This window comes from Podarcis liolepis, assembly GCF_965112155.1.
Source record: "Podarcis liolepis genome assembly, chromosome: 8".
Lineage (NCBI taxonomy): Eukaryota > Metazoa > Chordata > Lepidosauria > Squamata > Lacertidae > Podarcis > Podarcis liolepis.
Genome location: NC_139560.1, coordinates 43,698,683 through 43,712,388, shown reverse-complemented (window position 1 = coordinate 43,712,388; position 13,706 = coordinate 43,698,683). Strand labels below are relative to the sequence as shown.

General features: G+C 39.1%; 1 protein-coding gene and 1 long non-coding RNA gene across 5 annotated transcripts in view; one reads left to right on the top strand and one right to left on the bottom strand.

Annotated features, from left to right (window-relative positions):
* CDH2 (cadherin 2) overlaps positions 1-13,706 on the bottom strand; it is a 125,604-nt gene that overhangs the window by 54,834 nt on the left and 57,064 nt on the right. The window lies entirely within an intron of this gene.
* On the top strand, positions 895-5,373 carry LOC310713753. The gene is made up of 2 exons (XR_014529449.1): positions 895-3,609; positions 3,917-5,373. It is a non-coding gene; the product is annotated as an uncharacterized lncRNA (long non-coding RNA).

The window sequence follows — 13,706 nt, the reverse complement described above, 5'->3', positions numbered from 1 at the left end:
GTGATGGAACTGGGGACTTCCCTGGCCCATGTAGAACCAGTCTGGATAGTTAGCCTTGGTGAAGACTTGACGTTTTCAAACCCCCCCCCCCCCCAAGTTTTTTATTTGAGTTTCCACTGAAATGAGGCTGTATTTTAATGGTGTATTTTAATCTTGTTTTTAAGTTGTATTTCAATCAATTGTTTTTATATCGGGTGTTAGCCGCACTGAGACTGGTCTTGGCTGGGGAGGGTGGGGTATAAATAAAATTTATTATTATTATTATTATTATTATTATTATTATTATTATTATTATTCTGGAGAGTGAGCCAAGGTTTGGACAACATTTGAAGTCAAGCCTTGGCTTAGTTCAGTACAGCAGCTAGAATGACTGGTGAAAGCCCAAGGTGGCTGTAAGCTCCTCTCCAGGAGACCCCATGTTTGCACTGAGCCAAGGTTTGACTTAGTGCGGAGTGTAAATAATAATAATAATAATAATAATAATAATACTTTATTTATATGCTGTCCATCTGACTGGGTTGCCCCAGCCACTCTGAGAGGCTTCCAACAAATTAAACACATTAGGCGCAGTAACTCTCCTAGAAGCAGCTGTTTGCACAAGTTACAAATATTCAACACTATTTCTGAAAAGTTATAGTAACAATAATATTGTATTGCAACAAATTCAAGGCATTCTGTTTGTGTGTTTTGATAAAAGCTGTAAACAGTAGTTGTATATTGAGTTTAATATTTGCTATTGCTATCGCTGCCACTTCCCAATTTCATGAAAATGGGACACTTAGTGTCCAGAGAAGGTTTTTTTTTACTACTTAGCATAGACAATTACAGTCATTACACTAGATTACAGAAAAATATTTTCTTTAAAGTATCTGATTTCTTGATTTAATACTGGGGGGGGGGGATACTCAAAATGTATTTATCAGTGACAATGCAAAGTACTGGGAACAGCAATCAATGTGGGAAATACAAATGACTCAAAAGCAATCCAACCTGCTGCAGGGCCAGGCTGAGGCAGGTAACTATCTAGGGTAGCAAAACATCTGGAGCAGCAAGCTGTTTAATGCTTGCTTTTTGCCTTTTAACTAAGAGCAAATCATTCATCTCAGGATGCTAAGGGCAGTAACATTTCTAGGTGTATTCCTCTTTGGAGTAGCTAGACAAACTGGCAGAGGAGAATTTTGGATTACCTACTTAGTGTATCTCCATTCAAACAGTTTTATTTTTCATTTACCACAGATACAATATTAAGACATATAATGGGAAGTACTGGGAAACTCCCTCACTTCTACCTGATTTTTTATGCAGTCACATATTTTATTCCTCCAAAGGAACGGCATTTGAGCCTATCTGTATGAAACAATGTTAGATTTAAGAGCGCACATACCCGGAATATTTATAAGGCAGCTTCAAAGTAAGTTTAAAAAATATGAAGAGTAATGTTTTAAAATTGGAATGCCCTTAAGTGGAACTACATTAAATACCAATTACAAAGTAACAACACTAAAGACTGATTTTGTCATTATTGTCAAGTTATTATTGTAAATGCAATTCATGTTTGAATCACAGTTATTCTCCAAGTGAAACATCACAGTGCAGCTGACTGACTCCAGCTATAAAGGCTGCTCAAGATGCCTAGAAGCCATCAGGGTGGGCTTTAGTTTAGCGGTTGCTGGGGAAAACATTTAGTTTTTAAGATAATGCATTATTTTTTCTGCTATTTGGATTGTGTTCTCGTAGGATATGCCTTATTATGAATTAGTTAATTGTTTGATCTTATTGTATATTTATTAAGATAAGATATTTTGATTAGCCTATTAACATCTGTATGACTATTGAGATTTGCTATGCCTTGTAATTGGTGCCTTATACTTGAATGTTATGTTTTATTATGCACATTTTTCTAATGCTTTGAGCTGCTTTGAGCATGGTTTACCATGGAAAAGTGGCCTACAAATAAGCAATGGTGATTATGATGATGCTAAGGCAAACATTTCGGTACTGGCCTGGAGAGTCTATTTCATCTTTGCTTCTCACAAATATCTGCAACACAGCTATTCTTATGAAATTAACACATATAAAGAGGCAAAACACAAATCACTGTTATCTTTGAAGGCTGAAAAGGTGTCTAATAAATGTGTGCATTTAAAAGGGAAGGAGGAAAAATACCGAAGCTTTCAAAATGAAAATGTTGCCTTAATCTCAAACAGAAACAGTACATCAAAAGTCATAAACTGTTAAAGCCTATTACACTCATGCAACAACATCTCTGTGAAGAAGACTAAATTGTGTCTGTGTCAACGAAGGAAAATGAAAACTAATGATAGTCTCAAGGTCTTCATAACTGCGGGGACTTGATGCATAACACATTTGGTAAGCCACCAGAAACAGAGGACACACATGAAACAAGTGATTTATTGTGCAATTGAACAGCTAATGTAGGGCAGCCACATTATTAGTGTGAAATTATGCAAAGGCTGATGGAAATGCTTGTTCTAAACAGAATCAACTAACTGTAGCCTGTTAGTACATGCAATAGAAGTACATGCAATATGTGTTTGCTAGATCAGACTACTTGACCCAAATATGTGTTGTTTTATTTCCCCTCAGTCTCTTCTTGACTGTGAAAAAAATGGATCTATTAAAAGACTTCTTTGCATCAGGTTTTTATAGGAAATAAATGCTTTAGGAGACAAATTCTTGATCCACAGCACCATGTGCATTCTAGCACACACAAAGGATTCTGGTACCCATTTTCCTTACCCTGGAGTAAGGGAACAGCAGCAAATGGGAAGTCCATGTAGAGCTCCTATACCTGGGATGGAGCTGCTATATTGTGATGAATCTATCTGCCACAGGGATTCTCAAATAAGCATGCAGATGTTGGGCAAGCTGTAACTGTGTGTTGCTGGACCAATGTAAATCAATGAGGTTAGTACAAGTGTATTGGTGTGGTGGAAGCATATGATGGAATTACTATGTGCTGGAACTATTTGTAGAAGGCATGAAAATATCTCCTCTAAACATCTTTTTAGAAATCCTCTTGCTCATATGAAGTCTGAGCACACAACACGGTTCCTGAAATGTCATTTACCAGAGTTTCCGTTATCAGTATCACTCCCATAGTTGCTGTTAGCTGTCTAGAGTCTAACTGGCAGAAGCCTTAGGAGCCCTTACAAAAGGGAGGCGGGGAGGAAGTCAACCCTTATAAAATGCAAAAAGTAGTGAGAGATATGCATGGTCATGCTCACACCCACAAATATGATGGATTATCTTATCCAGTGTTGAGAGCCCTAAAGCTTCATTAGCACATTCTAATAAAAAAAGCTTTTCAAAGGCACACATTCCTTTCATCCACATGCAAAACTGAAAGTCAGCAGGAGCCCTGATACTTCAAGAAAGAAGAATGACATTTTCACATAGTGATGATCAGTACCACGGCACAGCTAAATTAAATGAGCATAAACAGATTTCAGAGTAATATTTCACTATGCAGCAACACATTGTTAGTACACGTGAAACACCATATTTTTCAGACTGGGGGCATTGGCAATGCTGACCACAGAATTTCAGTATATTGTTTCTATCTGAATGTTTCGACATCAGTTGGTTGTATTTGTTCTGCCTCCCTTAAAATTGTCCACAGTATCTATTTTAATATGCATTTGTTCCCTGGATCTTCCAGCTGGGAAACAGGATTTATTTTAAAAGCTACTTAGCGACAATGCACTTTTTTGGGGGGAAAGGAATCTTATTACTTGAGCTATACATTGTTCTTGCAATCCTCCAGAAGCTCCAATCATCAGTTTCAGAAGATGCCATTCAAAAGTACCCACAACACATGATTTTACATTTAAAAGAAACTTTAATGAATAATATCCAATAAGCAACTGAGAACATCATATTAGGCAGGGCCAAGTAGTCATAGTTATCAAATGAGAGGCCCTGTACTGTCTGTGAACCGCCTTCAGATATACAGATATAGGGCGGAATACAAATTTAATGAATAAAATAAAATACTCCTAAGACACAGATATTCATCTAGTGGTTGGGACCCACAAGTGCATGACATTTTCACCTAAGGTGTGTAGCAGAAATGGCAGTGCCACTATTCCGTTTTTTAACTACGAAAGAAAGCAAGTGACAATCTAAGTAGTCAGGAGTAAAGAAAGAAGGGTTTTGAACTCTTCAGAAGGATGTATTGGGAGGACTTTTAGCAGATGCAGATTTTCTCACCTCTGCATAACAAGCTGCATTTACCTAAATTCCCTCATCTGTGCCACCCTAGCAAGAACAGGAAGATGACCATACAGTGGTGCCTTGGTTTACGAACTTAATCTGTTCCGGAAGTCCGTTCTTAAACCAAGGCGTGCTTTCTCATAGCAGCGGAGGACTCAATTTACAAGTAGAACACACTCAACCGGAAGCGGAACATGTTCTGCTTCCAAGGCAAAGTTCACAAACCAAAACACCTACTTCCGGGTTTGCAGCGTTCTTAATCCAAGTTGTTCATAAACTAAGCTGTTCTTAAACCAAGGTACCACTGTATGAGATTAGTCAGAATCATGCCCCATGGTTATATTTATAGTTAAGGGAAGTTCCAGTGTTTAAGAAAGTAGGAATGCACTGCTGATTACATTTAGAGAGGGTTTTTATCTGCATTGACGTCAACTTATTTGCTTTTATGGTCATCTGCTCTTTCCCACACTTTATATCTGCTGCATTTCTTGTTCCTACAATGTCCCATGCCAAGGATACATCAGAGGAAGTGAGCTGATCTTAAGATGTCAATGTAAGTTTATATTAGCACAGCCTTATTCCCTCATTGTCAAAACAGCAACCACAAAACAGAGCAGCTTTGACATTAGCCACTTGCAGGTTAGTCACAGTATATTTTGACCACTATTTCCCCAGACCAACATTTCCATAAGGACATAAGAAGCGCTTTGCTGGATCAGGCCTGTGGCCCATTTGGTCCAGCATCCTTTGGTCCAGCCAGATGCCTACATGAAGCCTGCAAGCAAGACTTGAACACAAGAGCACCTAGAGTTTCCAACAAATAGTATGTAGAGGTATGCTGCCTCCAACCACAACCAAATCATTTGGATGAGCCAGTGTGTAAAATGTTTTGTGCATTTTTAAAAACATTATATGCAAGGCAGGAAAAAAACGCAACACAGAATGAAGATTAAAAAGCAGGCAAAGGAGGACAATAGAATGCTATCAACTTCACCTACAGCTGACAAACATTAAAGCAGAAGAGCAAACAACAAATATTTGGCTTTATTCTAAATTAAAAGAGTGTAACGACCCTTCTTCAGTTGGGGATATTTTTATTTTTTTGAGTAGTATAGAATGGAGGAAATATCTCAAAAATCTTAAAAGATCTAGCATTAAATTTACAAGCACCTAGCCACACATGAGCACTTATAAATCATAAGAGTCCAACTGAGTTTAATGCACATTCCACTAGGTCAAATCCTACAAGGTTTGGTTCCTACGTATGCGAAAGATGATCTCTCCTCTTCCCATCCCTTATCACAATCTTATGAGGAAACATTTTCTTATCCATTTGCTATCATGGAATTCCTTCCCCTTGAAGACTTGACAGATCCTAAGTGCTTTAAGGACTTTTATCTGCTTACATTGCAGGCGTGTATGACTCAAGTTACTCAGAGGGGCAGAGTAACTTTTAAGAACTGAAATAGTTTTAACTTAATGGTTTATTTATAACTCATGATCCGCTAACCTTGTTTTCTCAGTATTCCATAGAGCACAGGTGAGCAGACTTTGAGATAGCAGAACCAACATAGTTTTTTACTTCAACAGTAGGATCTTGAACAGTAAGATCCATCAGCAGGAGTCAGGTGCAAAACAGAGGTTTGTGTGTGGTCAGTTTTTGTTGCCACAATTGTCACAACAATTAGGAGCAAAAAAAAAAAAAGTTCTACTAGAAGCTCTCAATCTACCTTCTGTCTACCCTTGCCGTGATGCACATTCTCCTCAGTCTCTGCCACTTACAAATGTCCTGAAGTTGAACACTACTCTCCATAAAGCCTCTTTCCCTTCCCATCCACAGCATACCTTATTTCCATATCTAAATACTATGTGCCTTTAGAAAGAATGTTTTTCTGTCCTGTCACTGGCTTGCATCCCCATCTCTCAAATGCCTATCCCCCCTCTGTGTAGCTCCTTTCTTCTCAGTAGAGTTCCATAAACTTCTCTTTTTTCTCTGATTAGCTTTGACACTCTCCTCTCCTTGAACAACTGGAAGTCTCTCTACATCCCATTTGCAAACCTTCCATTCTTCTCTGCTTCCCACCCCTGCAGATCTCTTCATTTATTCCTCTCATGTTTAGTGCCTTTCCCTTTTAAAACTCAAGGTGGCTAACAACCCACCCCCAAAATTACAAACACTGTATTTCTAAAAAAACAAAACAAAAAACAATTAAGAGATTTCATTAGGTTGCCTTATCTGTTTTAAAGTACTTTTACAGCACAATCTTATACATCTTGACTCAAAAGCAGGTCCCCTCTGAGACCCCTTTGAGTTTAATGGGGCTCATTGCCTGATGAGTACACTCCAAGGGAGGAGCTGCCCATCTAGATAAATAAAGTCACAATCCTATCCAGATTTACTCTGGAGTAAGTCCCATTGAACTCAGTAGGGTTTACTTCTAAGGCAACGTACACAGGATTGCACTGAAGGAAAACTGTGTGATTCTGAAAGCGAAATATGTGTCTACTAAAAACAGTTTAGAGTTGTTGTTTTTTATAAAATTCAAATATCCAATATTTTCCAAGAAAATATGCACTGGAAAATTTGAAATGGAGCAATAAGCAGTACTATAAACAAAATTGATTAGAAGCAGAAGAGATGGAATGAATAAAACACCTTCTTTTTCTTGTATCATCCTTGAATACAAGCCAGATAGATGAAAAAAGTCAGCAGGGCCCTATAAATTGCCTACATTAAAAAAAAAATCTGGACAAATGTTGATTACTGGTTGCCTGTATAAGGAGACATCAACAATCTGAAGGAAAAGCCATGAGAGATTGAAATTAGAAAGCCTTTTAGATGCTGTTGTCTAGGAGACACCAGAATCTACTGTATTGGTGACAAAAGAAAGAAAGGGCCGAGTGCAATTGCTAAGGCTTTCAGCCTACTCTCTTTCATGTTCAGTTTGTTGAGAAGGGGGATGGTTCTGTGACAAATGCTGCTAAGATGAATAGCTGATTAAAGCAGAATTTAGCATTCATTTTACAAGTTAGCTGAAGAGGATTCATGGCACCATCGCATCTTGGAAAAACATAATAGGCACGGATCTATGAACAGAGAGCAAAGCTGGCTTATTTGGAGAGTTGGATTTCACATACACATGTTTAGACAGAGAAATAAAATGACTCAAAATGAAATGCCATCAGCATTAATCAGGCACATTTGCAGATTATCAGAAGAGGAATCATATAAAAACATTTCCCCAGAACATTTGCATTGATAGCCATAGAAGTGTTTGCAGAAACTGAAGTAAGAGCAACACACCATTGTTGGTTTTTACAGGAAACTTATTTTTTTGAAAACATAAAAGGTGGCTCAGAGACCCAAGACAACTCCGTGGGAAAGGTCATAATTACACCTTGCATCCGACAAAGTGGGCTTAAGCCCATAAAAGATTTATGGTTGGTTTTACTGCAACTTCTACCCCCTCTGGAAACCTTGAAGGCTTTCACCATAAGCCAGCGAACTGTTACCTCTTTAAAACCACAGGAAAATTTAAATAAAAGTAATTTTTTAAAAATTAAACAACTATGCTTGAAGTCTGAGTGGGATGGCTTCTGCAGTTAGAACTACGGAGCTAAGGCTACATTCCATAATGGGTAACTCCTTCGCCAATCTACTCAGTGAATGAGTATATTGTACCTTCAAATGTATTAACTTGATTGGGTGAGGGGGAGTGCTAAACAAACAATTATTGTGCATACTTCTAACTGCCAGGAAATACTAAGGCAATAAACCAGCATTCAATTTGACTCAATTGCCTGGGCATTCATAGCTTCTGAGAGACTTAACATGAGCATCTAAATGCAGAGAACCTTGACTCAGTCACTTCTTTTATTATTATTAAACAGCAAAATCATTTGAAAATGGATTATGTCTGTAAACAAACTTAAGGACGATTGTGAAAATAAATTTTGGATCACAGAGGCCAACTTTAGAGCCAGTGTGGTGTAGTGGTTAAGAGCGGTAGACTCGTAATCTGGGGAACCGGGTGATCTTGCTGCTGGGTGATCTTGGGCTAGTCACACTTCTTTGAAGTCTCTCAGCCCCCTTCACCTCACAGAGTGTTTGTTGTAAGGGAGGAAGGGAAAGGAGAATGTTAGCCGCTTTGAGACTCCTTAGGGTAGTGATAAAGTGGGATATCAAATCCAAACTCTTCTTCTTCTTCTTCGCATGGGGATTGTGACTGGAATTTTCTACTGACCTTCCTGCCATTAATATCTGTGCTTAAGGGCCAAGCAACAAAACAATAATTCAGCAGAGCCTGATGCAAAACCCTGCAAAAGGGCTTGATTAACTGCATCGCCTTTTTATTCATTACACCAGACTGGAGGCATCTTTAGCAACTCAGGCACTGCTGGAATTCATGTTCCCACACAAGTCACTGGAAATCAAGGTTCAAAAATAATGCATGATGTTACCCCAATTCACAAAACATTGTCAGCAGCACATGTTCATAGCAGAATTTGGAGCTGGCCCAAAACGCCTGCTCCATGTGACTGAAAAATGCACGGAGTTAATATTTGCAGATATTAGATCCTCTGACATGAACTGCCAAGACATCAAAGTGCTTTGTAGTAGCCAAAGCATGGACCAGGAAATATCTGATTAAACTCACAACCAGCCTTAGATAGTTAACAAAAGGGAAACGCCACCTTTAATTATACAATTGCCATTCTGGCTGTCTTGGCATTCTCTGTATCCTAAATTTCCCCCACATGTTCAGTGATTTAAATAATGCTGCAGTTAAAATGTATTCTTCTATCTCTGATTATACTCAGATGCCACTAAAATGTGAGTATTCGTCTAATGCTTGTTGAATTACTCCACTGCTGCTCAAGCTATGCTAGAGACTCTATTTAAAAAACAACAACTAGTTTCATTGTGGTTAGTGAGAAAAGAGGAATCTTTGGGATACCTAAATATTTATCATTTCTGTTTTCACAGTTTGAAATACAGAATGTCATCATTTTATAGTATTTATCAGACTGCTCGATTTTATTTATTTGTAAGGTTCTCTTCTGCATGTGGCAAGGCTATACAGAATGCCTAATTTTGAAGTTCTTATTCGGCCACCTACAAAGCTCCACTTAAACCAAACCAAAACAATTTAAGGAAAACAAAAACAAAACATAGCATAATTATAACAACTGGAATCAGGAAAGTATTTTCTCTTTTCTTTCTCTTTGCACACAAGAGAATGAAACTCTATGAGCAAATTAACATTTAGATTACAAGACTCTGCATGCTTTCTGTAACAGCGGTAATCAGTTAGCCAATTTGCCAAATCTTCCCAAAAGTAGTGAGTAAAATAAATATTTGCAAACGTATGTCTAAGGACTTCTATTACACTGAGTAAAATAAGTGCTCCTGTTCATTGCAGTATAATCCATCACTTTTTGTTACATACTTCAAGGGAATCCCTGCCTTTAACGAATATTTTGCATTTTCCCCTCTGTGGATAAAAGTTCACGGTTAGTACATTCCCTGGGAACACGTCAATGTTGCTGTCTATTGCAATGACCTTGTTCACAAACTGATAATTGTGGCATTGTGTTTCTGTTAAAGAAAACAAAACAACAGCATTCCAAATATTGTCCAAATTGAGACACACATATGTGGCGGATATAAAGAAAAATAATGATTAGCTGCACTACAGGGAAAGAGGAGACTTTTCTGAAGTGTTTATATAGCTGAACACAACAAGCCAATATGATACGCACAGCCCAATCCTATTGTACCTTCTTTAAAATAAAGGCCAAGCAAAGGTGTGTATCATATTATAATGGAACAGGGAAGTAATTTATTGCTTTTGCAAGAATCTGACATGTATTATCCATATCAGGATCTGATTTCTTTCCGCAGGGCCTGTAAGACAGAGTTGTTCCGCCTGGCCTTTGGATTGGAGCCAATTTGATTCCCTCCCCCCCTTTTTTCTTTTTTCTTTTCCTTCTCCTGCAATGAGGCTTCATTTTAATATTTTAATGTTCCATTATTTTAATGTTGTATTTTATTTTTGTTTTTAAGTTGTAATCACTCATCTTGTTTTTATTATTGCTTGTAAGCCGCTCTGAGCCCGGCCTTGGCTGGGGAGGGCGGGGTATAAATAAAAAATTATTATTATTATTATTATTATATTGTGTGTATGTGATGTTTCATGGACATGAAGAAGCATTACTGAAGATTCTTAACAAAATAATGAAATTCACTTGTTATTGTTTTTACCGTATTTTTCGCCCCATAGGACGCACCTAGGTTCTTTTTTTGAGGGGGAGAAATAAAGAAAAAAAATTATTCCCCCCCCCCTAGGCGCGGGGCAGGCGCAGGGGAAGCCCGAGCTTCCCCCGACCCCATCCCCCAGAACAGGCTGCCACCCCAAGCCTTGCGCGCCCGGCGGGACCTCCCGCCGGGCGCGCGAGGCTTGCCGACATCTGCCCGAAGCAGGGGGCGGGCTCCGCAGCTCGCCCCCTGCTTCGGGCTGCAGGCTGCCACCCCAAGCCTTGCGCGCCCGGTGGGACCTCCCGCCGGGCGCGCGAGGCTTGCGGATAGCTTCCTGAAGCCTGGAGAGCGAGAGGAGTCGGTGCGCACCGACGCCTCTCGCTCTCCAGGCTTCAGCGAAAGCCTGCATTCGCCCCATAGGACGTACACACGTTTCCCCTTCATTTTTGGAGGGAAAAAAGTGTGTCCTATAGGGCGAAAAATACGGTATATGTTATTTTATACTGGAAGAGGAGACAGAAAACCAAGGGTCATGACAGGCTCAGGCACCAACTGAGAAAAGGCATACAGCTCTCCTCACCACAGTATTGGGGAATTCATGACTGATGTAAAAATCACAGGGGAGTTTGTTTAGTACATGGGAAGTAGAATTCTGCACTGGCCACAGTCAGTCCTATATGTCCCATCCCAAGACTGAGGAAATGCTGTGTGGTAAAATAATGCTGTCCTTGCTCTACTTGTTTGTAAAGTTCATCCGATCCTTGTTCTGTTTGCTTTGGCACAGATGATCAAGCTCTGCAGTTCGCTGTGGTTAGAAAAGAGAGGAGGAGGAAGAGGTCTTCTTCTTTTGCATGGTGCCACATCTGCTTCAGGATGCTTACTCGTATAGCAAAAGAGATCTCTTCCTTCAGAAGCAAAGCACTGTTGATAATGGTTTCTCACTAAGAAAGGTGATGGTTCCATTTGAACTGCAGGTTTGTTAAAATAATCTCTGCAGACCCTTCTCTGGTTGGTTGGTTCAAAAGTTACTTGGGGGCAGCTGGAGTTAGGACCTTTTCTGTGGTAGTGATCTAGCTGCAGAACAGCCTCATCTGGCACCTAATCTGCTGAGCTTTAGGGGGCAGGTCCATTATGGGTTTTGTTTTGTTTTGTTTTGGTCTGGGCCTTTAGCAAACAACGACATTTTTTTCATTATTGATTTATGTTATTGTTTTCTGTTGTTTCACTGACTTTGAATTTTATACGTTATAACAATTTTTTGTTGTGATTGGAAGCTACTTTCTGAATTTCTTAGGTAGCGAGTTATAAATAAAAGTATTTAATTAGGCAAGTTACGCATGAAAAATTCCCGCTACATTTAAGATTAAAGGACTGGGCTGCATCTAAGTCCACATTGCACCCCAAGCATGGAATCAGAAAGGACACATTTATTCGCCAAACAAAGTGTGACAGTAAATCAGTGCAGCATGCTTGCTTCTCATTTGATGTTCCGGCTTAATGTGATTTCTTCAGAGCAGCTACAAACACAATGGCAATAAGGTATTAAAATGAATACAGAACAATTACACTGATCAGTGGTTTCTTCTAGCAGGTTTTCTATCCATAGCAAAGCACAAACATCAACATAATTAATAAGCACATTGCGTCCCAACAGTGCTGTTGGGCGCCAGACGTCTACGTGCATGATGGAACTTCCCCTCTCTTCTTCCCTTGAGCCCCACATGCACCCTCTGAGTAGATTTTGGGGTCACATAAGGAGAAGAGAGAAAGGGCAAGTCCTGTGGTATGAATGGAACTCTGCTTGAGAAGCACAGGATAAAACTCATAGAAATTATCCAGAGGAAATTCTAGTCTCAATTTAACCAAGTCTTTAAATGTTTATTTTCAATCCTCATTTGGAATGAAAAATGCTTACCTTTTATTCCCCTCAAACTATATTCTGTCTTTTAATAGGAAAGTATTGCAGTCTATTTAACAGGTTCCCACAAGTGAGAAGATTTCCAAAAATATAGCAATAGTCATATCTATAGAATTTCTATCAAAATGAAAGATTTTAATAAAATGTTGCTGTTGAAAAAAACTAAAACAACAACCAAGTTTCCTGTGATAAAATTGCCCAAGGAGTTGACTTGATTTTCATTCTCTGGGCGTGCAAGCAGAACATTTCTTCCACACATGCGATTTCTAAATATAGCACTCAGTAGGAAAATCAGCATCTCTTTAACCTCTCTGATACTCTGATGTCTCTAAGAAAATGCATGTTTTTCCTCTTTTTTGTTCTACAGCTTTAGATGTTTACATTTCTCCATGTTTGAATTCATTTTATTTTTGAGAAAGAGTAAACTTAGCATAGAAAGGAAACCAAGTTTTGATAATTTCCCCCCCTTAGAATCACAGAATGGTAGTGTTGGAAAGGAGCCCAAGGATCATCTTCTAGCCCAACTCCCTGCAATGTAGGAATCACAGCTAAAGAATCCCTAAGAGATGACCGTACAACCTCTGCTTAGCAACCTCCAAAAAAGGAGAACCCGCCACACCTTCTGAGGTAGTATATTCCATGGTCGAGCACCACTTACAATCAGAAAGTTCTTCCTAATATTTAGTCAGAATCTGCTTTCTTGTAATTTGAATCCATTGATTCAGGCCCTACCCTCTGGAGCAGCAGAAAACAAGCTTGATCCAACTGCCATGTGATAGCCATTCAGATATTTGAAGATGGCTATCTTAGTCTTCTATATAAATATACCTAACTCCCCCCTATTCCTCATAAGACTTAGCTTCCAGACCCTTGATCATCTTGGTCAACCTCCTCTACAACCTCCTCTACACACAATAAAGTGTGGTGCCCAGAACTGCACACAATACTGCCATTTGAGATCTGACCAAGGGAGCTATTATTTCCTTTGATCTGGACATCATAGATCTGTTGATAAAAGCTAGAATTGTATTAGGTGTTTTGGTGTGTGTTTTCTGCTGCTGCAGTCACACTATCGACTCACGTTAAGCTTATGGTCTACTATGGTCTACTAAGACCCCTAGGTCAAGTCAAGTGTCCCCCCATTTTGGTGCATCTATATATTCCTGCTAAAATGTTTAACCATAAACATTTTTTATAGAGGAAAATGCTGCTTTGCTTTAGCATTGCACAATCTAAAACCAGGAAGGTGGTTCTAAAAAGTGAATGCAAGCTAGATGATAAATCCACAGGGTG